This window comes from Mytilus edulis, chromosome 8 (genome assembly GCF_963676685.1).
Source record: "Mytilus edulis chromosome 8, xbMytEdul2.2, whole genome shotgun sequence".
In the NCBI taxonomy this organism is placed as follows: Eukaryota; Metazoa; Mollusca; class Bivalvia; order Mytilida; family Mytilidae; genus Mytilus; species Mytilus edulis.
Window position 1 is genome coordinate 61849191 of NC_092351.1, and position 25818 is coordinate 61875008.

At 31.7% G+C, this 25818-nt stretch overlaps 1 protein-coding gene across 1 annotated transcript in view; it reads right to left on the bottom strand.

The window, feature by feature from the left end:
* LOC139486028 (uncharacterized) overlaps window positions 1-25818 on the bottom strand; it is a 308560-nt gene that overhangs the window by 206557 nt on the left and 76185 nt on the right. The gene's annotated exons all lie outside the window — the stretch shown is intronic.

Here is a 25818-nt window from a genome sequence, read left to right on the forward strand (position 1 = left end):
TTTTATTAATAGTAATTTAACTTACTTACAAAATTGAGAAGTGGTACTTTGAAACTGAATTTGGAATTAGGGCGATATAAAAATATTCCTAGACATATGCGTCTATGTGAATGCTGTAATATGGCTTGTATTGAAAATGAATACCACTTTGTACTTGTATGTCCAGCCTACAGAACTGTGAGACAAGAACATTTGCCAAAATATTATTGTTCTTGGCCAAATAATTTAAAACTTTTTCATTTACTTCAAGCAAAATCAAAATCAATCACAATTAAACTTTGTAACTATCTAAAATATGCTTGGAAAATTAGATCATGTATTGTGAATTAATTGTACCTTTATTATAAATTATGTATTGTTCTCTGCTATCTGTTGTATTGTCACATTGTATATACTTGTTTATATATTGCCATAGCATATTATTTATGCTTTCGCAAATGAAATATTCAATTCAATTCAATATATCAGGTATTTTAAATTCTGGTCGATAGTTGTCTCATTACGAATCATTTAATTATTTACATCTCCTTAATTTTTTTAACAAGAAAGCTTTATTTATATGCGGTATAGTGATGAATGTGTAAACATGCAGCATGGTTGTAAATAATTGTTAAATACAGCACAAAAGATACATCATATATATATATATATATATATATATATACATGTATATGATGTATATAAGTACGTCTGAGTCAGTGACAACCCTACAACCCTATATATGATGTATATATATATATATATACAACTCGTCTAAACATCAACCCAACAATGTTAGATCTGTAAATTTGCTTTCGCAAATTTTTGGTTCTTCCCTCGCCGGTTTTCGAACCCATGCTACTGTGATATCGTGACACCAAATATATATATCACATGACTCAAGTCAATCCGCATGTAAAAAAAAACCCACTATCAAATGACTAGTAGTCTATAAAAAAAAATCAACTATAGCATACCAAAATATATAATTTGTAAAGACTTGCATGCAATTAGACCTATAGCTCTATATTCCTATAGATCTCATAACCTTACGATTAAAAGGCAGATTATGTGTGTGTAAATTTATCAGAAAATAACAGAGAGACACGTCCTAATCAGGTGGTATCAAAATACCAATTTACAAATTCAGATCTTCTGCCTGTCGTATATTGCTGACTTTGATTCATTGTATATTGCCAAACTCCAACATTTAAAAAATTACATCGTAAATATACATGTTTGGTGCGGATGGGAGAAATTCAATATTTATCCTTCAAGAGACAAGAGAATGTTGGAGATATTTATTCCCTATTGTAAAATACTGATTAATGTCGGGTGCGCCTAAACAGTGGTAAAAACAATTAATGTACATGTATGTTCAGGAAGAAAACAAATTAACAAAATTAACAATAAATACGATAGGTAGGTCTTGTAATTGAGACCGCCCGTAATACGGTCGTAATATTTTCGACTGCCACTGAAAAAAGGAGGGACAGAAAATTGGCCTTATACCAGGCTACTAATACAGGGGTCCGTAGAAATACCACAAAGGACCTCCTTAGTGCACTAAGAACAAAACAAGTGCACTAAGGACCTTGACACAAGGACCTATAACTAACATACGTCCTTGCTAGACATCAGTAATAAAGTTATCTTTCATAGAAAACAGTTATTATTTATATTCTCCTTTTCACTAACTTGAAATTATACCACGCTAAACCGTTAGTTTATTCAGCAACAACCATTAATTAATCAATTAGTTACGATCAAGAGACAATTGTTTTTTGGATAAGGTTGATTGAACATGATGATTGGGAAATTCCGAATTTGCAATAAGCCGATGGTCACGTGCCGAGTGGCACGCGCTGATTAAAAAGTCATTTAACTAAATATAAAATAAATAAATAAGCTTTATTTAGAGTCGGCAAGGCATGCAAACATAGACAAACATAAGCTCTAATGAGCTTTTAACCGACATATGAGACATTTTAACAATACAACATTTATAACAATACAACACATAATATAATCAGAGACATATAAACATGCAATACATTTCACAGCACACAAATGAAGCACTAAAATCAGAATATAAGCAAAACTTCAAAATTACAACATCTATTGACACCAAACTTTATAAATGTGAGGTAAACCGTATTTACTCATATCCTCTCACATCCATGTTATTTGGGGTCTTATAACATCGTTTTTATGTCCTTAGTGCAAAAAACTTACTTCCTAGTGCACAAAGAAGTCCTTTGCGGTATTTATATACACATCGCTAATACAGTCCACTCGAAGAGTTCATGCAAGGATCCCCATTGCATTCGGAGGTGGCTGAGCACAGCCCAATGGACGTTCCACTATCCTTTTACTAAGGTTTTATTGCCGGTCAGAAGAAGACCTGTAACGACGCTATTTCTAAATATAGTTACTCTAGCTTGCTGACAAATTGGCTTCTTGTTCCATTGAATATAAAGGAAATAGTTATCTAAAATATATTTCGTTTTTTCTTCAAATATAAATAAAACAATTAGTTAAATTGGTTAGGTACATATATCACGGTGGGTATGGTTGTCCTGCGAGAGAACGTTCTGTGCCTGTGATTCGGTCCTGACGGGTGCTGGTGGGTCCTGATTCTGTGCTGGTGTCTAAATAATGTTGAATATCTTATTTATCTATGATTATTTTTCAACAAAAATTGAAATTTATGCATTAAATATCATTCTCTACCATAATATGAAAAGAAATTACATGTAACAGCACCCCATCTAGTCCTTAGTGGCATGTTATAAGTCCTTAGTGCACTAAGGACTGAGTCTCCTTAGCAGTGTTTAGACGCACCCATAAAGAATTACCTTAACTGATAAAAATGTAATGAATGTGAATTTGTTAAGAACTTTTTCTTAAATATTTGAACAATTATAAAAACATTATCCTTGCCTATATATATTTGTCAACTTACTGAAAAGGTATGGCCAATTTCCGGTTTATTTGTTTCGTTATTTGGTTCCCATGTTAAAATAAATTGATGAATGTAATTATAAATCCTTACTAATATAGAAAAGCAAGTTAATCTTCTCATCTGGCCTTTAATATGTATATACCGGACCCCTTCTCTATTTTGGGATTGAAAAAAAATATCTTTAAAAAATGCGGTTTTGAGCCTATTTCTTCATTTTAATTTGGTAACACGTTAAGCAATCAGTCACACTACTATAGTATATTACCAATAATAAGGCCATATATTTGAAGCTGTTCAAAATTCTGTATATTATAGGTACGTGTATCAGATCGGACATTTTTTTTTAATTGTCGTATATATAAAAAGAATTACTATAAGTTATCTAGTATGAAATAATATGTCCACTGGACCGACCGTGCAAGTACTGTATAGCCAGTCAAGGTCGTTAAAAACTTCCATTTGTTGTTGTCCACTGGAAATAAGCTCTTTAAAACACGAATCCTCGTTTACTCAATGCCAAATTGATTTGTTAGTATTTTTTAATCTTTTTCTTATGATTTTATCATAATATCTTTTTTGTGATTTTTTTGTGTGTGGTTGGACATGAAATTGACACCGATGCTACAAAGAAAACTTGTTTAATGTCATCTGTTCCAATATATAATAAGTATTACACGTGGACAGGATGTTCCCCGGGAAAATAAGTTATACACACCCCGAGAATACACGCTTCTGTCATATGAAAATTACTGGGTCACCTGTAAGATGATAATCAGCCATATGCAACTAATCAGGTTATTGACCATGTCACTACACTTTAAAAAGTTTATCGTGAGATCGAAATATTCATTTTAATTAAAAATTTAAGAACTAAAGGATTTATCATTATTATGAAGTGAAATAATTCAACCAAATCGTATTATTTCTTAAAAAGATCATATACATATGTTTTATCTATATACCGGGAAAAAATTGAAAACTGTACTTGTAGGTCTCATGAAATGGAGCTCACAGAGGCGGATTTAGGGGGAGGCAAGGGGGCCCGGGCCCCCCTTTTTGGGAAAAAAAAGGTTGCTTATATATATATGGAATCATTGACGCGTGACTGGAGCGGGCCCCCTCTTAGGTCCCAGTAAATTTATATAAAAATTTCTGGATCCGCCACTGACTCATGCATGCCTAATTAAGATTTATAAATTTATTTAAAAATATAACAAATATTTAGTTTTGATATTGAATTAAAGTTCACCTTTCCGCACTATAATTAAATTGATATGACATGAATTAAACAATTCTTGTTGAGGGATTTAAGGGTTTGTCCATACAACGTGTATGTTATTAGATCTTATTAGTACTTGTTTTCGCCGTGAAGACCATTATACAGAGTGTTTTAGACATGAAGATGAGAATATCGTGCAAGATACTTTTTTCAATCATCGTGAAGTGACAATTTTAATTCCCATTCCTCCATGCACTAGACCCCTGTTCAGTTGTATATTTATAATTCCTCATGCTTTTAATTACCCCTCTTCGTGATAACCGTTATGCCAACAGAAACCCGGGACTTGATGTTCATGTAAAATCAGGGGCGGCATGATCCAGCCACGATAAAGGGGGTTCCAACTACATGTCTCCATTTAATAAGGGGTGTCGTTATCGCTGGGTTTATGTTACCACACCCTTTTCATATAATTTAGATTTCAAAAGGGTATACCTTCTCATATATTGTGTAGGCTCAAATATTATCTTTTCCCATATTGTTTGCGTTTTGTTTGGTGTGTAACTTGATGTAACAGTGCAATACCGAAGTGTCAAAAGAGAGTTTTCCCCGATCGACCTATTCACATATTTTTAAGCCTGAAAAGGTGACCTATTCCAACGACACGTCCTATCACCTTGTATCTGAGCTTGTATAGGAACTTGAGAGGATTCCCGAGATTATCATTAAATGCAATGATTGCTCACAAAAAGGGGAACCCAACCCCCAGATTTCATCCCCTTCGACCCGCCACAGAATATAAATATAATTGTTATTTAAAAGTCACATACTAGTACTAGATCCGAGCACCTGTTTTGGGATATATATATACATAAAAATTAAGCTAATTTAACGTAAATAACTGCGAGAAAATGAATAATACACAAGTTGATAATTGTCTCTTCTCTGCTAATTAATGTGCATGCAATATTCACTCTGATTTACTTGTGAGACCACCGACACTAATAAAATTTACCTCAAAGTTCAACGGTGCTCCGTTACTGGGAAGATCATATCGGATCCGATCAATTTATTGGTTCCATTCCCCCAAATTATAAGTCAACACTTCTCCTTAGAAAAAATGCCTTGCAATGCGTCATAATTATCTGGACTACTAACTACTTCCATAATATAACATGTATAACTTCGAAAACAGACAATAATTTATTATACTGGAGGAGATTGGGCTGACGGATTTTTTAATGGATTGGTAATTTTTATTTACAGCACAAGTTTACCGTGAAGTTTACAAAGCAAGATTATTCACCTTTTTCACCCTACAAATCAAATGGTTGCCTCCTTACACCTACACTACCTAAAACATATTGTCATATGAACATTTGGTATCATTCATTTTGTGTGACAACTCTGAGTGTAAGATCACAGTCGCCTGAGGATTTAATAATTATAGCGAAAAAATGGGGGAAATAAAATATTTTTAGTATGAAGATTTAATAATTATAGCGAAAAAAGGGGGAAATAAAATAGTTTTAGTATTCTATATAATACTACTAAAAATAATTTATTTCCCAATCTTCAGGCGACTGTGGTAAGATTGACAGGGGTGGATCCAGAACTTTTCATTTTTTTTTGGGGGGGGGGGTAATGCTTGCTCCAGTCATGTTTCAGTGATTCCCTATATAATCAACAACATTTTTCACACAACAGGGGGGGGGGGGCTTTCCCCTTAATTAGAAATCTATATTTTCAGGCATAGGCTCATATAAATTTGCCTTTTGAAGAACTGAATTAAATATGATACGGCTAATGAGTTTGCAGCTGCTTTACATTAAAATACAATATGTACATACTTATATATAGAGCCATTTAAAAAAGCTATTTTTTGCAATACTTAAATAATGTAGGATCAAATCTTGATACATGTAGTTGAAATTGTTAGCTTTAAACATTAAAAAATGAACACCCTTTAGTTTAAAGTTACATATAAGAATGACCATATAGTCTTTAATGTATATATGCTATTGCCATGAAACTAGGTCATTGTAGGTAAACTTTCATCTATTCCCTTAAATCTTAGGCCAACCTTAAAAATATGTTTGTTTGCAGTTTTCCGACTGTACCTTCAGACTGAAGGGTCGGTAGGTAGGAAAAATATTTTATTTTATCAGCCAAAATACAGTTTAAACAAGCAGTTACACTAAACCAAGTTTCTTGTGAAGAAAAAAAAAAACATTTTAAAACAACAAACACTGGACATGCTGAAAACCAACATCAAATGAACAGGCATTTTCAGATAAAAAACTTTTTAACCAAAACTGAAACTTTAACATAGTGTCATTATCCAATTTATGACATAAAATATGGTATAATTATTAAATACTGGAACACTTATAAACAAGGAATGTCATTATGACTAGAACTGTTTTAAAGAAATATATTCAGACATGTATGCTTCTTGACTAGAATGTTTTCATGAGTACAGTATTTTTATCAGAAAAATGTAGATATATTAAAGATTTATAAGACAATGTATTAAAGAGTGTATTTTTAATAAATAAAAAAATAACCATTGTCAAAATCTTCCTCAATTGAAAAAAAGGCAACTTGAAAAAAAAGTATTAAGACATTGGACTGTTTTCATCTTTCTAACAATATTTAATTATATGTGATAAGGTTATATTTTTGCCAGGCTTTAATGAAAACCAAAGAAATCTAAAGTTTGGGGTGAAATCCATAGCACCCCATTAAAAGTAAATGGTCTGTACTGAAATATTTTTAATGCATAAAAAAAATTGACAGCATAGCTCCTAAGGACATGTTTTAATTGAATTCACACAGGCCACACAGTTTGGGTATATTTGATATTGTAAGAAAGAGAATAATTGCAATGAGTGGGGCAGCCCCCCTTATCCTAAAGGAGCATATTCATTGCAATCGAAGATAGATTTAATATAGAGAGAGTATATTTATTTTTCAAGCTAACCATTCATTTTCTCTACATCTTTGTGTAGTTAGGGTTGCTTCTTATTGATTTGGCATGATCTATATCCATTAACATTTCAAATGAGCCCTTCCTCCGTACAGGCGTGTTTACAGATATCCATGAAGATTTAAGTCACGGTGGAGTGGTTTAATTCATCTTTGTCGTCTTCACAACGATTTGTAGAAAATATGCCATACTTCAAGCTGCTGTCGAATTATTTAACCACTGAAATTGGTTCCATAAAGTCAGGCTCCACAGATTCTGTACCCGATTTGTTTGAGACAGAATGGTTATCGTGTCAGTTATGAATATCCGCTGCATCATTGTCAATGATATCATCACACATCATTACATGTGCCTGAATCTGTATAAACAGTTTACTAATAAACTTTTTTGTTTGTTATTTGTCTTAAAATTGACACGAAACGACAGCGTAAAGTACTCCTCCGTGACTTCATGGATACCTGTAAACAATTTCCATGTGCTTTATCATTAAATGGTCACATGAACACTTGACGGGAAGCTAAGAAAAACCGAACTTGAAATGCGTAAGGTAGCAATACACAGTTAGGAGTTTAGTTTCGCATTTTGGCCCCTGTGGATTTTTCAAATAGGAAAGTTATTGTGTAATAAAATTCATTTTTAGACAGCTGAGTGCTAATTTAGCCTTCAAAGGTGGTTTATAAGTGCATCAAGATTATATTTTACATGTTTTATGGGCTGTTTTCTGTTTGCCAATCCGTATTTTCATAGCTAGACCGGCCATCGGTCCAGAAATTAATGTAATGTTTACAAACACTTTTTTTCTACACGAAGTTTTTGACGCAATTTTACAAAAAAATGAGATGAAAGACATATGATTTTCCTTGGATTTGCTGAATGATATATGTACACAGTTTCAGAAAAGGTATTACTTCAAGCGATTGAAATTCTACTTTTAGCCAAATTTTGGGGAAATATGTGACATCTTTTCCCCCCTTTTTGCAATATTTTATAACAAATAAATGCAGATTGTTGCCATGGATACACCCAAAAGAAATTATATTTTACCATTTTATATACTGGATATAAAATCTATGGAAGATTCTGATTACATACATATGCCCATATATGACACAAACAGTAAGCTTGATATTGCAAGAAAGCAATGAAAAGGGGATGGTAAAATTTATAAGGGCAAATTTTAATATTTTTTCCTAACTGTTTATTGCTACCTTATGGCATACTTACCAAGCCCAGAAATGTATAATTTAAGACTTTTCATGCCTCAGATCTATTAATATTTAGATTCTAAATCAACTTCTGAGGAAATTAAGTGTTTAAGAATGACAATACATGTTAATTTTATTGTTTTCAGTCCTTAGCAACCAAAATTAGACATTTTGACACAAGGCTTATATTTGTACTCTATCGGCTTAACTATTGCTTCTGATGGATTGGGCTGCATGTAGTAGCCTAAGTATAGAACGCGTTGGTTTTTTTCTTGAGAATATATCAAATTATTGTTTTAATCAAGATTTCATGTTACATTTTGGCATATTTTAAATGTATAGTTAAATCAGAAGTAAGAAATTGATTCCCTATCACCAAATTTTTTAATCAAGTCTTTGATATGCAATAAGCATAAAGATTAACATTTTTATGCTTGAAATTGCTGAATTTTGTACTATTTTGCATCATCAGAGATCTTTTTAAGATTTTCAACATTAAAAAACTGACAAAAGAGGTATAGTTTTTAAGATTTTGCTAAAAATTGAGGTAGAGACAAGATTTTACACTTTGACTTGGCACCTTTCTTTAAAATCAGTTTTTGTCGCGTTTCAGTGTCAACTGCTAACCTTCATAAAATATTCATTACTCAACCAATTTTCAAAAATAAAAGACCGTTTTGCTCGAATTAGCTAGCAAAACACAGAAAATAAGTTAAAAGGGAGAATTTGAAAAAAATATTTACTATTATGGCATACTTACCAAGCCCAGAAATGTATAATTTAAGACTTTTCATGCCTCAGATCTATTAATATTTAGATTCTAAATCAACTTCTGAGGAAATTAAGTGTTTAAGAATGACAATACATGTTAATTTTATTGTTTTCAGTCCTTAGCAACCAAAATTAGACATTTTGACACAAGGCTTATATTTGTACTCTATCGGCTTAACTATTGCTTCTGATGGATTGGGCTGCATGTAGTAGCCTAAGTATAGAACGCGTTGGTTTTTTTCTTGAGAATATATCAAATTATTGTTTTAATCAAGATTTCATGTTACATTTTGGCATATTTTAAATGTATAGTTAAATCAGAAGTAAGAAATTGATTCCCTATCACCAAATTTTTTAATCAAGTCTTTGATATGCAATAAGCATAAAGATTAACATTTTTATGCTTGAAATTGCTGAATTTTGTACTATTTTGCATCATCAGAGATCTTTTTAAGATTTTCAACATTAAAAAACTGACAAAAGAGGTATAGTTTTTAAGATTTTGCTAAAAATTGAGGTAGAGACAAGATTTTACACTTTGACTTGGCACCTTTCTTTAAAATCAGTTTTTGTCGCGTTTCAGTGTCAACTGCTAACCTTCATAAAATATTCATTACTCAACCAATTTTCAAAAATAAAAGACCGTTTTGCTCGAATTAGCTAGCAAAACACAGAAAATAAGTTAAAAGGGAGAATTTGAAAAAAATATTTACTATTATGGCATACTTACCAAGCCCAGAAATGTATAATTTAAGACTTTTCATGCCTCAGATCTATTAATATTTAGATTCTAAATCAACTTCTGAGGAAATTAAGTGTTTAAGAATGACAATACATGTTAATTTTATTGTTTTCAGTCCTTAGCAACCAAAATTAGACATTTTGACACAAGGCTTATATTTGTACTCTATCGGCTTAACTATTGCTTCTGATGGATTGGGCTGCATGTAGTAGCCTAAGTATAGAACGCGTTGGTTTTTTTCTAGAGAATATATCAAATTATTGTTTTAATCAAGATTTCATGTTACATTTTGGCATATTTTAAATGTATAGTTAAATCAGAAGTAAGAAATTGATTCCCTATCACCAAATTTTTTAATCAAGTCTTTGATATGCAATAAGCATAAAGATTAACATTTGTATGCTTGAAATTGCTGAATTTTGTACTATTTTGCATCATCAGAGATCTTTTTAAGATTTTCAACATTAAAAAACTGACAAAAGAGGTATAGTTTTTAAGATTTTGCTAAAAATTGAGGTAGAGACAAGATTTTACACTTTGACTTGGCACCTTTCTTTAAAATCAGTTTTTGTCGCGTTTCAGTGTCAACTGCTAACCTTCATAAAATATTCATTACTCAACCAATTTTCAAAAATAAAAGACCGTTTTGCTCGAATTAGCTAGCAAAACACAGAAAATAAGTTAAAAGGGAGAATTTGAAAAAAATATTTACTATTAAGGTAGCAATACACAGTTAGGAATTTAGTTTCGCATTTTGGCCCCTGTGGATTTTTCAAATAGGAAAGTTATTGTGTAATAAAATTCATTTTTAGACAGCTGAGTGCTAATTTAGCCTTCAAAGGTGGTTTATAAGTGCATCAAGATTATATTTTACATGTTTTATGGGCTGTTTTCTGTTTGCCAATCCGTATTTTCATAGCTAGACCGGCCATCGGTCCAGAAATCAATGTAATGTTTACAAACACTTTTTTTCTACACGAAGTTTTTGACGCAATTTTACAAAAAAATGAGATGAAAGACATATGATTTTCCTTGGATTTGCTGAATGATATATGTACACAGTTTCAGAAAAGGTATTACTTCAAGCGATTGAAATTCTACTTTTAGCCAAATTTTGGGGAAATATGTGACATCTTTTCCCCCCTTTTTGCAATATTTTATAACAAATAAATGCAGATTGTTGCCATGGATACACCCAAAAGAAATTATATTTTACCATTTTATATACTGGATATAAAATCTATGGAAGATTCTGATTACATACATATGCCCATATATGACACAAACAGTAAGCTTGGTATTGCAAGAAAGCAATGAAAAGGGGATGGTAAAATTTATAAGGGCAAATTTTAATTTTTTTCCTAACTGTTTATTGCTACCTAATTGACCCAGACTTTAAATCATTTCCGGAAAGGACCCAAAGTTCCGTATTGCGTCAATAGAAGTATTAAAAAAAAATTCTTCAAATTTAAAGCAATAAAATTTTCACAGTCGGGATGATTTTCAGGGGTCGGTCGGTAAACTGCAAACAAACAATATTTTAATTTAAGCCTTAGTTCACGCCAAGTTTGATTGCAAATTTAAATCATACTCCTTCCAAATTTATTTCTTTAAATATTATGGATGAAATAGCAAGTAATTAAGGGATGAAATTAAATTGGATGAAATGTGGCAATTTTTTTAAGGTAAAGTAGTAATTTGGTAAAGTTTTAAAAGGTAAGATATTAGTATGTCTGAAGTTGTCAAACTTAATTATAGACCCTTTAAAAATAAAAGTATCCTTATTTTGAGTTATAGCTTATTGATTTTTCTATAATGTTGATCAGGGGCAGATCCAGCCATTTTAACGGGGTGGGGTCCCAACCCAGAGTAAAGGGTGGAGGGGGGTTCCAACTGTATGCTCCCATTCAAATGCATTGCTCGGCAAAAGAAAAGGGGTGGTTCCAACCCCTGGAACCCCCTTGGATCTGCCAATGTTGATATGGTTCTGTCCCAAAAGTAGTACACTGCACTGTAAAAGTCTTTTTTTTTATAGAGCCAGTGCAATTTTACCTCACTGTTCTAGTGGAACAGTAAGATTTTGCCATCACTTGGTGTCTGTCATTGTTCGTCGTCGTCTACCTGGTGTTCTCCTCTAAAACTACTGAACCATGTTTTTGTTTTGCTTTCTGTTTCGTCAAAAAACATTGTGATCATGGCTAAATAAAAACATAGGAGTAAAGGTAGTTTTGGCTTTAATTTTATCTCAAAACCCAAATTAGTTAAAGCATTTAGAGCAAATCTGATACGGAGTTAATTGTTCATTATAGGTGGTCCGAGACCACAAGTGTCGTCCCTTGATTTTCGTTGTTCACAAATATAGTCCCTAGTGTTGACAGTGGGTTACTTGCCATTAATTTTTATACCCCTTCCAAATTTTTTTCTCCATGTTTAATGCCTCAAATTGCAAGAAAGGGGGTGAAATTACACTGTAAAAAAATTTGGGTCCAGAATTTTAAAGGAAAGAAGTGATTTGGTCCAGCTGAAAAAGGTTGAAAATTAGCACTTCGGAAGCTGTCAAAAGATTTCAAGACGCCCTAAACATAAAATTGTCCATATTTTGAGTAAAATGTTTTGATGGTGTCAATTTGTCAAATAGCATGAAACTAAAGGATTTAAACTTTAATTTTATAGAATTTCTGCAAAAATTACCAATTTTGGCATTTTATGGTCAAAATAGACATTTATAGCTTTTTCAATATTGATGAATAAATGACATCCTGACTTTCTATCTGACAGGTTTTCATGTGTCAATATTTGTGTTTCTATGCCTTTATCTAGTTCTTTTACTTATTTATGAACTCTAAATCTACAGAAAAGAAGATTATCTCAGACAATATGTGCAAAATGTGTAGTATAAATGACCCTTGTCTAACGCCCTGTTTGGATGAAGTAAAAAGTGGGGAGCTTGGTACATAAAATTTGAAGTCCATAATAAAGACCTCACCAAATTTGTATCAAAAGCACTTTACAATGTCTATTGTACCTGTTCCATTTCACATAATATCTTTCTGTTCTTCTGTAGGATAGCAAGTGATTTAAATATAAGCCTGTTGAGAATAAATTGCATGCAAGTTTTTCCCTAAAAAGGCAAAAATCTTTGTATTAGACCATACTGTTTGTAAGAAAAGTTAATTGCAAGAGTCTTTTTGTGCTCAGATTTGTTGTATCATGTCACATGAGTATAGAAATGATAAAAAAGACACAAATTTTTATTTCTTATAGCCTCAGTATGCATTTTTTTATGTAAATATATGGCACCGCCTAAATTGACCCTAAATTTTTTCCAGTCTTACTGGGCCTAAGACCCTTTTAAACTAATATGATATGTTATTAGTAACTTTTCTTTCCATTTAAAGTACTTTCAATACATATGTAAGGATCATTTATAACCAAAAAGCTTTACAAATTTAAAATTGCTGGAAAATATTACATCTTCATGTAAGGCTCCCCTTCATTGAAAAACCTCAATTTTTAGGCGCAGGCTCATATAAATTTGACTTTTGAATAATTATGCCAAGTCTGATAAATCAAATGAGTACTCTATTGCTTTTAGTACAGGATAAGTTATATATTAAGGCATTTAAAAAGTAATTTTTTGCAACATTTTAATTTTTAAAGCCCCAAATGTTGATAATTGAAATTTTTCAATTTTAACGTCAAAATTTTACGCGCAAAGATGAGTATAGAACTTAATTTATTGTCTATAATATACATCCTATTGTCATGAAACTTTGTAAGCAGTGTTATAATTTATTAAGCTTTGGTCATACCAAGTTTTTTTAAGATTTGTCAACTCTTTCTATCCTAAGAGGTGAAATCTGTAAATATAGAATCTGTACTTTGGCAACTTCCCTAAATGTTTTGATGGTGTCAATTTGTCAAATAGCATGAAAAAAGTTTTTTGCGATCATATATTGGTATCATGTAGTCGTCGTCCAAAGACATTTCTTTTTCGCATAATTACTTTAGTATAAGTTAATAGAAATCTATGAAATTCAAACACAAGGTTTGTGACCACAAAAAGGAAGGTTGGGATTTATTTTGGGAGTTTTTGTCCAAGCTTAGGAATTAGGGGCCAAAGGGTCAAAAATTAAACTTTGTTTGATTTTATAGAAAATTGAATTATTGGGGTTCTTTGATATGCCAAATCTAACTGTGTATTTAGATTCTTTATTTTTTTGGTCCTGTTTAAATTGGTCTACCTTAAGGTCCAAAAGGTTCAAAATTAAACTTATCTAGATTTTAACAATATTTAAATTCTTGGTGTTCTTTAATTTACTAAATCTGAATATTTGCTTAGATTTTTTGTTATGGGCCCAGTTTTCAAGTTGGTCCAAATTGGGGTCCAAAATTTTACTTTATTTTATTTCAACAAAAATTGAATATATGGGGTTCTTTGATAGTCTGAATCTAACCATTCATTTATATTTTTGATATTTTGGCCCGTTATCAAATTGTTCCACATTGAGGTCTAAAGGGTCCAAAATTGAACTTTATTTGATTTTATCAAAAAATGAATTATTGGTTCTTTGATCATGTTGATATGCTGCATCTAACCATGTATTAAGATTTTGAATATTGGACCATATTAGAGGTTAATTGTCGATTTAATTTTTTTAAGTACTTGGACCACATTCATTCTGTGTCAGAAACCTATGCTGTGTCAACTATTGAATCACAATCCAAATTTAAAATTCAGAGCTGTATCAACATGTCGCACATGATCAAGCTTGAATGTTGTGTCCATACTTGCCCCAACTGTTCAGAGTTCAACCTGTACGGTCGTATCAAGCTTAGCCATGCATAGCATTTTTATTGGTTATTATCTTGAATCTTATTTCTGATAAAGATATACTGTAAACAGCAAATATAATTAGCAAAGTAAGGTCTACAAATATGATATTAATACAACCAAAATTGTCAATTGACCCCATAAGGAGTTATTGCCTTTTAAAGACAATTTTTCACAATTTGTTCATCTAGTTTGCTTAATACTCTAAAGAATCTTCTCCTTTGACATTGTGTAATCTATTTCAGCCAAACTTGGACTGAATGAGTTTCAGAGTAACTAGTATAAAGTTTGTATTTTATTTCCTTTCACGTCAAGAAACATAGTCACTTTATCATGTTTATAGTAAAATGGCTAAAATAGAAGATAGGGGTAAAATGATCACAAATGGAAGATTGATGCAAAAAATGTCTGGTGAGCACTTCAGGCTCTTGAGAGCCTCTTGTTTAATTGCTTCTGTAAGTAATATATATTACATGTAATATGAAATTTTGACGAGTGAGACACATACAGATTATACTGTAAACAATATTTCAGAGTTTAACGTAGTCAATCGAACAAATTATAGAAGAATAGTTGAATCATGTCTTTATTGTCCAATGAAAAGTTAGTACGAACACGAAGAAAAAGTATGGGAATGTTTGTTTTTAAACTATTGACCAGGGTGAAAGTCTTTGAAAGTGATGACTGGCAAAAAGTTTGTGAAATGAAATAGCACAAATATTCCATTCTTTTTAAATATTATTGTATATAAAGAAAAACACATACTGATGTTTAATAATAGTTTTTAACCTTTTTATGTTTAGGACAAGAAATATAGAAAAATAATGAAAAATATAAACAGTTTAAGGAAAATTTGAAGCTGCAAATTTCCTCACAGGAAAAAGTATTTCCTCAAAGGAAAATTTGAAGCCGCAAATTTCCTCAAAGGAAATAGAATTTCCTCAAAGGAAAACTTGAAGACGCAAATTTCCTCAAAGGAAAAAGAATTTCCTCAAAGGAAAAAGAATTTCCTCAAAGGAAATAGAATTTCCTCAAAGGAAATAGAATTTCCTCTAAGGAAATAGAATTTCCTCAAAGGAAATATTTATGCAGCAAATTCCCTAAGGGAAATCTTTTTCCCTTGAGGAAAAAACAATTTCCCTTGAGGAAAAATCTTTTTCCTGTAGGGAAATTTGATTTCCCTTGAGGAAAACTACTTTTCCTCTGAGGAAATTGTTGAAAAAAGGGGCATAACTTTTTCAACAGTGGTGCTAAAGCCAAAAAAATTTAGGACAAATATCAGGGAACCAATACCAACCAAGTTATCAACTTCATTTTGACTTAACTCCAAAAATTAAGGTGACAACTTTTGCACTCAGCGGAATTGCAAACTTGTCCCGGAGACTGTTCTTATCCAATAAACAATTGTCTTGCCGCCCACCAATCATCATGTTCAATCAACCTTATCCAATAAAAAATTGTCTTTTGATCGTTGCTAATTGATTTATTAATGGTTCTTGTTGAATGCACCTAACGGTTTAGCATGGTATAATTTCAAGTTGATGAAAGAAAAAATAAAAATTGAATTTTGTGTTTACTTTGCCATTGTTAAAATTAGTTTTTAAGGAAACTGAATATGTAAGCTGCTTTTTTATACGCCCGTCAAAATTTTGACGGGACGTATTATGGTATACAAATGTCCGGTGTCCGTCCGTCTGTCTGTCTGTCTGTCTGTCCGTCTGTCCGTCTGTCCGTCTGTCCGGCGTAAACATGTCGCACCGTAACTTGAGAACGACTTATCCAAATTTCATGAAACTTAATACAGTTGTTTCTTATGATGGTCAAATGATCTGTATACTTTTTGGTGAAAATAAGATTTAAACTTTTTGAGTTACGGCACTTTATAACTAAAACAGGGGTGTGTTTTTTTCACATGTCGCACTGTATCTCAAAAACGATTCTTGATTATGACTTAAAACTTTAAACACTTCTTAGTTATATTAATCTCAATATCTGTATACTTTTTGGTGATGATTCAAAATTTCATTTTTGAGTTATTGAGTATTTTGTAAAAAAGGGGGAGGGTTTTCTTACATGTCGCGCCATATCTCAAAAACTATTTATGATTATTGCTTAAAACTTTACACATGTCTTTGTTATATTAATCTCAATATCTGTATACTTTTTGGTGATGATTCAAAATTTCATTTTTGAGTTATTAGTATTTTGTAAAAAAGGGGGAGGGTTTTTTTTACATGTTGTGCCGTATCTCAAAAACGATTTATGATTATTGCTTAAAACTTTACACACTTTGTTCTATTAATCTAAAGATCTGTATACTTTTTGGTTTTGATTCAAAATTTTATTTTGGTAATATTTAGTTTTTGTAAAAAAAAACAGGGTGGGGGGTTTCACATGTCCCGCCGTGTCTCTAAAACAATATATGGTTATTGCTTAAAACTTTCTCATAAACTATTGATGATTATTGCATAAGACTTCCACATAAGACGTCGGGCGTATCATGCGCTCATGGCGCAGCTGTTTATTTTTTAAAGAGGCCAATTTTGAGATACAAATTGAGAAAAAAAATGCTTCTGAGCTTTTATTTCCTATAGATACTTTCATTATACCTTGAAAGACATATAAAAGTATGTGGCGTCCGTAGGGTTCTTTAAAACCCGATTACAAAAGAATTTTAAAACTTCAAGCGGTAAATACTATTTTATGTTTTTAAAAGAGAATATAAATCATAAGTGACTTCTATGAACGATAAATTTATTACTGAATAAAAAAATTTTCATCTTTATTTTAACAATTGAAGATGAATACCATTATCATTTATAATGTAATAAGCATAGTGATGTAAGAAATATAATATGCACAATGTGGGAGAACTTAATAATTTACTTAACTTAATCATATGACTCTTAAGCCCGTTCTGCCATGATTATTAATTTAAGAGACGCTAAAGCACTGGACAACTGTGGAAATAAATGATTTTAAGATTTAGAAATAAATGAAAGTGGTGTATGAATATATACAACAAAATAAGCGAAAGGAGATGTGGTATGGTTTTCCACAAAAGAATGAAGTAGATGGAAATAAATAAGTCATATTTACACTCTTAAAATGTGTTTAGGGCCTAAACATCAAGCTATACATATTTTTACTTGTAATGCATTTGTAAATAAGTTCTTATCCTCAATATGTTCCTCTCCTAAACACGTGAAGGAAAGTATTTAAAATTAAACATGTTTAACCCTATATGTATTTAACCTGACAACATGTTAAAGATAAACATGTTTTGGTGCTGCCTCTTATCAACAGAAATGATATATTCTCAGTAAATCACATCAGAAATTAGATTAGACTAAAACCTCATTTAAACTGTATATATTTGTTTTTGTAGAACATGAGTTTAGTCTCCCTTAAAACATAATAAATCATCATATAGAGACCAAGGCAGCAAAGATAGTCAAAATAATCTGTTTGCATTTGCCAGTATTCTATCCTTTTACAATCATTGCTATGAGGTTTGGTTGACATCAGTAAAATGAATGAAATATTGGCCACTGGACCTTAAGCAACCAAATATCATCCTCACCTTTCCGTGAAGAGTTCACAATTATTTGTCTATTTAAAATTAAAAGGATAAAAAAAATATATGAGTTGAAAATACGTCATTACATTAGAAGTAAAAAAATATAACAGACAGAAATACAGAATAAACACGGCAGGAACAAACAAACGGAGAAAAAAAACCAGAACAATTTGAAAGACCATATACATGTTTAATCAGAATATACAAGCGGATTATAAACGGTTCAAGGTTGGGCGAACATAAACTTCTACCGATTACACAGGTGAAAATCAACTGATTGAGGCACGTGTCGAGAAAACCTTAAATAACTCTCTAATAAAAAAGATATAATTATGAAATTTTTACAAAGTCTATTTCTTGATGCCATGTCCCTTGTGACAGTTGTATCATTCCATCAGGTCCTTAATGCACATTTTTGTTCTTAGTGCACTAAGGAGGTCCTTTGCGGTATTTCTACGGTCCCCATTCTACTACTTGATTTTGAAGTTCTTATTTTAATATCATCTGGAGAAGAATAACAGGAGAATAGCATAGTAATTGTCTTGTTCCGATTAAAATCAATAAACCAATCCTTAGACCATGCTAAAATTTGTTCTAAATCGCTATTTAAGACATTCGCTATTGTGTTAGGACTAGTTCTTGAATAAGAAAGGGATGTTTCATCAGCACACAATCGAGTTAGACTTATCAAATTACCAGCTATGTCATATACATGAATAAGGAATAGTAGGGAACCTAATACAGAACCTTGTGGAACTCCTGCATTAGTATTCTCAAAAGGCAAATATGAAACAGAAACGCATTTTGTATATTTGAAATATAACTAATTAAGTGATTAAATACATTTTTAAATACTTTGCCCATTGCTGAAAATAATGAGATTGGTCTAAAATTGAGAAATCAGTGATTTGTCCCTGGTTTTGAAAATAAACATAATTTTATGCTCAAAGTCTCCCATTTTAAAGAAGTTTTGAAAATAAAATGGCTAAATGGATATTTTTTTTTACATAAAGCACAAATAAATTTACATGTTACATTATGAGATCAAAATATATATCTTAAATTCCCAAGTCCAGAGATACCATGTATATTCGCCTGAATATACCATATCGAGAATTTTACATTCATACTTGTTACGTAATAAGATATTTGCCCAGGTAAAAAGATCCAGCAGGTGGTGTATATTCTTAAGTGTTTATTGCCTTCCATTATACATGCTGACGATGACATTTAGCTTTAGGGCCATTTTGTTTTCGCAAAGAAAAACAAAAATTAAACAGTTTTATATATATAATATTCTGTTGAAAAATCATTTTTAAAATTAAAGGTAAACAGATAAGCATAACGTCTTCGCTATTTCTTGTTCAGATCCATGGACACAGATGTCAGAATGAATAAGAAAACACTAAACTCTTAAACAATATATTGTTAAATGAACACCAAACACATTTTGATAGAATAGTGTACTGATATATTTTCTTGTGTATTTTCTATGTTCTGAAAACTTAAACATCCCATCAACAATACTTAGATTAAAGTCCTAAGTTTTATAAAGTAAATATATTTTTTTTAAATATCCTTTGCAAGGCTGCATGTACATTGAACTATCGTTTTCATCTATTTCTTTTCCGCCATGCATAAGTTTAATCTTTACTTTGACTTAATTCTCATGATATAATTTTTGTATGTATAATTTGTTTCAGAGATCGATTTATAAACCTTATGCTTAAAATAATTAACCCACACAGAGCGATAGCACAGACAGATGTAGTAGTCTCAGCCGAAAACAATACGTAATATTGATAATATAAGCAAGTGTGACAAACCACAAATTTGTTGTTTTGGATTATTCATGGTTGACTAGTTCTATATAAACCAGTGACACGTGTCCTAATTTTTAAGAAAAGGGACAAAAAAAGTATTTAACAAAAATAACCGGTTTTTCAAAACTATATTTTCAAAATGCACTGCACAATTTAAACAGCTTTAAAGTGTTTCATTTTATTTTATGTTTGTGTCAATGTTCATGACTTACGAGTATTATATTTCTTGTGAAATTGATAGATGAGCGTTTTTTTACAACTACCGAACAAAAGAATATAGCGTAAACGTCAATTAATGGACAAGCAACCCAACGAGAAAAAATAAAATTTAAGAGGCATCTACATGTACATGTATAATTAGTTTGGAGTTAGAGAAATCATTTCGTTTTTCGATTTACGAATTAGTCAATAAGATAAATAAGTAATTGAAGCCAAAAAAAAAAAGGTACATGAAATAACGTAATAACATAAGTTTACATATGTACCTAGTAGCATTTAATAAAACAACATTTGAACATATTATTACCATGTTACCCGATATGGAGTTCTTCTAAAAATAAAAATCATTTGAATGGGTATTTCTGGTGTTTATACATGTATCACACGTGCTATCTACATGTACAATATACGGAAATGACACGGCTGGGTATTGTAAAGTTACTGAAGGAAGATTAATATCAGGTGTATATCCCCGGACGAGGAATTTACTGGTGTGTCAAAACGTTTAAGTGTAATTTGTCATATTGTGAAGGTTTGAATCGCGCTCGTCTCTTCTTTTTTTATAATATGAATTGCGCCAATAAATGGAATTTGACACATTCCCCATTTCCATTCTCTATTTGATTAATTGTGTTATAATAACCTTGACTGTTAAATAACTTTATAATTACTAAAATTTGAAATTATGTACTTTAAGAAAGTCTCCTTCTGTATGCCATGTTTTTTTTTGTGTCAATTCTATCATTCTATCAGGTCCTTAATGCACTATTTTGTTCTAAGTGCATGCACTAAGGAGGCGCTTTGCGGTATTTCTTTTTGTACCTTTAAATACTGGAAAGGACCTCCTCGGTGCACTAAGAACAAACATTTGAAAACAAGTCTATAATATTTGCGCAATTAACTGATTGTTTTATTGGCGCAAATGAATGCTGCAGTTTTTACAATAAAGTGATGCAGAAAAAGAATTGACGTAATTAAGTTGTGGCGCAAATTAATTCTTTTTTAGCGAAACTGGATATCGACCTTCAAAACATTGTGTGTACACAAACGAAACAGTATTCATCTTTTACGCAATCTTGCGGGAGAATAAAAGTTTTTGCAATTTGTGTAGAATTTCAATTTTAGAATGTAATGAACAAGTAAGAAGATCGTTAGAAACATTAAGCGAATCGGAAAATGAGCTACGCACGATGAAATGAAAAAGTTTGGTGCGTCGATAAAAAAATTCATAGATGCATGTGGTAATTGTAAAATTTCAAGTCTTTAAATAACATCCATTTGTAGAACTGATTATTTCGATCCTTCAAATATGTGTAAAATAATAATAAAAAAATATATTATTTAGTCTCTTTCATGTAAATACTGTAGATTTGTATTTGATCATCGATTGCAAACATAACGCCCGGTGACAAATATTTCATGTATTCTTACAAAGAACAAATCAACTTCTTTTAGAATACAATTGATTGGTTATTTAAAGTAAATGATTTGCGACAGAATAAGTGAAACTTGGCCAGAAGCTTACCTCTATGATAAAGAAATATAAAAAAGGTAGAGTTATTCTTTAATTCTGAATTTTACTCATACATGGACTTACGCACTTTTAACAGTAAAAAAAAAATAGTTTTAACACCGACAGCAGGAATCACAAGCGACGCTGGTTTCGTAGATATCTTCAACGAATTTTTATAGATCGATCCTGTCCATGATCTGAATAAAAAGGAATGCATGGAGAGCAAAGTCCAACCGTCCAAGGGCTGTCTAGCCAGTCAAGGTCGTCAAAAACTTCCATTTGTAAAAGTCCAAATGTAAAAATTGTAAATTTACATGTCATTGATCAGTTAAATACATCAAGGCAACAGTAGTATACCGCTGTTCGAAATTCATAAATCGATTGAGAAAAAAACAAATCCGGGTTACAAACTAAAACTAAGGGAAATGCATCAAATACAAGAGGGAACAACGACGCAACAGAAACACAACATGATACACGAAAATTGAGAAACTGTTATGAAAGTCAAATATCCATTTGTGTTTTGGATAGTTTACTTATCCTCGGTAGAGGATATAATCACAAGTCAGTGTCATACATGTCGACCTAAACACTGTTAGGCGTTTTCCCAAACATGCTACTTTAATAAAGTATAGTTTAAAATTATATTTATGCATAAGGCTCTGTATATACATATATCAAAAATGTCTTGGGCATCAAACCGCAACAATATACGACAAATATGAGAATCAATCAAGTTATACAATGTTGTAGTTACTTTAACGGAGTTCGGATGCAAGATCAGTCGTCTTGATATATAAAACATGATTAATTTAAAAGTCATAGTCACTTATTGTCTAAAGTTGAATACATTACACCAATATCCTTTAGTTTTTACGAGGGAACATGCTATCAATGCTAAGAAAGTAAACTACAGTCAGTTTCGATTGACAAAAGTTCAAAACAACAAAACTTGTATAACATACTGCATAATGCAAGCAAATCAAAACAGTGGTTCCAGCAAACAAGAGGTTAAGATAGAACTCAATATTGCAAAATAAAGAAAACAGAAGAGAGTAAAACAAATATGACATACAGGGATTCAGTCACTACAAGTTGATGTCATAGATACTTTTGTTATGTTCTGAAGTTTGGCGTTTCCCGAAAATATAAGGAAAAATATACACATACGATATATCACATCATATTTTATAAGCGATTCTGTTATTATTAAAAGGTTGTTAAGAACTGACATATAATTAATTATTTTTACTCCGAATTAACTTATTCTGAGTAATAAAACTTTTAATAATGTATTCGTGTGAACTACATGTAGGTAACAGTTATATTGATTTTTATCAACCGGTCAGTAAACACAGCTTAACTTTTGAACCACAAATTATACATTTTATATAAATGGTATATGTTACATGTATCAGTATATTCATAACTTATCTAGGAAATTCGTACAGGGGTAACTATGTATGGTCCTAAATACTGACATTGTCAACCTATGCGTTGGTGGAATTTCTGATGGCCTTTTTTATGGGAAATATTGCATGTCCTAGCAGAAGAGTAGACAACTGGTTACTATTTGAATCGAAACAACTCTCTCAGAGATGCCAGGCATATGATGATTACAGAAGACATGTATATTTTCTACATGATAACATTAACGTTACCAAATTTACGGTACCACATGTGCATTTGGACAAGTTATGTTTCTAAAGTAATGATTGAAATTAAAATATCAATATTTTTAAACCCCTATCAATATATACTAGTGTTATTTTGAAACTGAGCAGCGAACTTCCTTAAGGTAGCACGATACCAAATGACGTTACGCCACGAGTTATCGTTTCTGCCGTTATCGAATAGCGTTCACACATACAAGCCAATGCAGCAGATTTTGCAATCAGAAAGTGATTAAAAAAAAAAACGTAAAATCCTAAAAAACTATATATGTGACATTTTTTAATGGTGACTGTCCCTATATGCAGAGTGCCGATAGGTTTTATGCAATACGTTACAATTATTTGACATAGATTGCTTTATCGTTTTAGGCAATTCTGCTCATTGTTAACCCTTAAAAAATGTAATCGTATAAACCAGTGTTACACATGCAGAACAGAAAGCATCATCGGAATGAAGCCAGAGAAAGATAACGAAGGCTATCAAATACACGGGCATTTGATTCGGCAGAAATAAAATAAAAAAATTCCCGTAACAGTCTGATTAAAGCTAGCCCCCACTATCCACTTGCGTCTATTTCAAGTTGATAATTGGAGTTGGTCCTAATCAGACTGGTTACAATTTTGTTTTTACAGGCAGACAACTGACAAATTATTATTCAAACGGAAAAAAGAAACTGAAAAAAAGCTAGATCCAGAAATCATAGTTTTTTAATTTGTGTTAATTTACGCTTGCGTGAGTATTCGGTGGTAGTGTGGATTGTCTTTTTGGGTTTTGAGTTAAAAATAATGTACATGTACAAATTGGGAGACAAAACGACTGAAAGAGAATTTACAAAAGTGCTATTTTGGGGCCCCGATGGCTCCTCATCCTGTTGTGCAACTTTGATCTTGTGAGTACAAATCCGGTGTTCAATCTATTTCGGTTGATCAAATTCTAGAAGAAAAAAAAAGGCGACGTAATTGTTGTTCCGACGAATGGAACATAACCGTTAACTTCTTGAATCAGATATTCCTTAACGGCCAATTAACTCGTGCTTGGGTCCGCATAATGTACAAAGATATGATTTCAACTCCACCACATTTGAACTGTTGGTTTAATAGTTTTCTTGTGAGCAACAACTCGTCATCAAAGAAGTCAGGATACGAAATACAAGCCCTGTAATTTCGTATCAACTGGTAGTTATATACTGCGTATGCATGCGGTGCTGGAATGTTGCTACAGATGAATATAAAGTTCTTAATTCGGATGTTGAAATCTATTGTTGAACAGTTCTGTTTTCAACCAACACTTATTGGTAATCTTTCGATATAAGGCACGATGGAAGGCTTAACAGTATCTATTGAATCATTACGCTTAGAGATAGAGGTGAATCATTAAGATAGTTTTGAAAATATATGAAATTTACCCGGTTAGAGGAAGTGGACCGGCGGAGATAAAAAAAAAAAAAGCCCGAACCACATATAATGATATTTTAACGGCGATATAAACCATAAAGGGAAAACTTATGATTGAAGTAGGAAAGGATGAACAAACAACAGCCTCAATCGAACAATTCAACAATGTTTAAAGTGTGAAAAGGCTTTCTTAATAGTTATCAAAGGTATCAGGATTATAAAAGTACGCCAGACGCGCGTTTCGTCTACATAAGACTCATCAGTGACGCTCATATCAAAATATTTACAAAGCCAAACAAGTACAAAGTTGAAGAGCATTGAGGATCCAAAATTCCAAAAAGTTATGCCAAATACGGCTAAGGTAATCTATGCCTGGGATAAGAAAATCCTTAGTTTTTTGAAAAATTCAAAATTTTGTAAACAGAAAATTTATCAAAATGACCACATTATTGATATTCATGTCAACACCGAAGTGTTGACTACTGGGCTGGTGATTCCCTCGGGGACGAAACGTCCACCAGCAGTGGCATCAACCCAGTGGTGTAAATAGTTATCAAAAGTACCAGGATTATAATTAAGTACTCCAGACGGGCGTTTCGTCTTCATAAGACTCATCAGTGACGCTCATAAATATTTATAAAGCCAAACAAGTACAAAGTTGAAAAGCATTGAGGATCAAAATTCCAAAAAGTTGTGCCTTCTCAAAAGTGAAATCTGAATTAAGTTGAAAGGTAATATAATTTTATTTCTAGAATTAAAGCATAATAATATATAATCATAAACTAGTAACATAAACAGATAATCAACACACATCATAGATTATGATAATTGTGATTAGTTCTATGGTTCTTGTCTTGTCTGATTTACAATGTATGTGATTCATTGAACAATAACTATTTAAAAGGAACAAA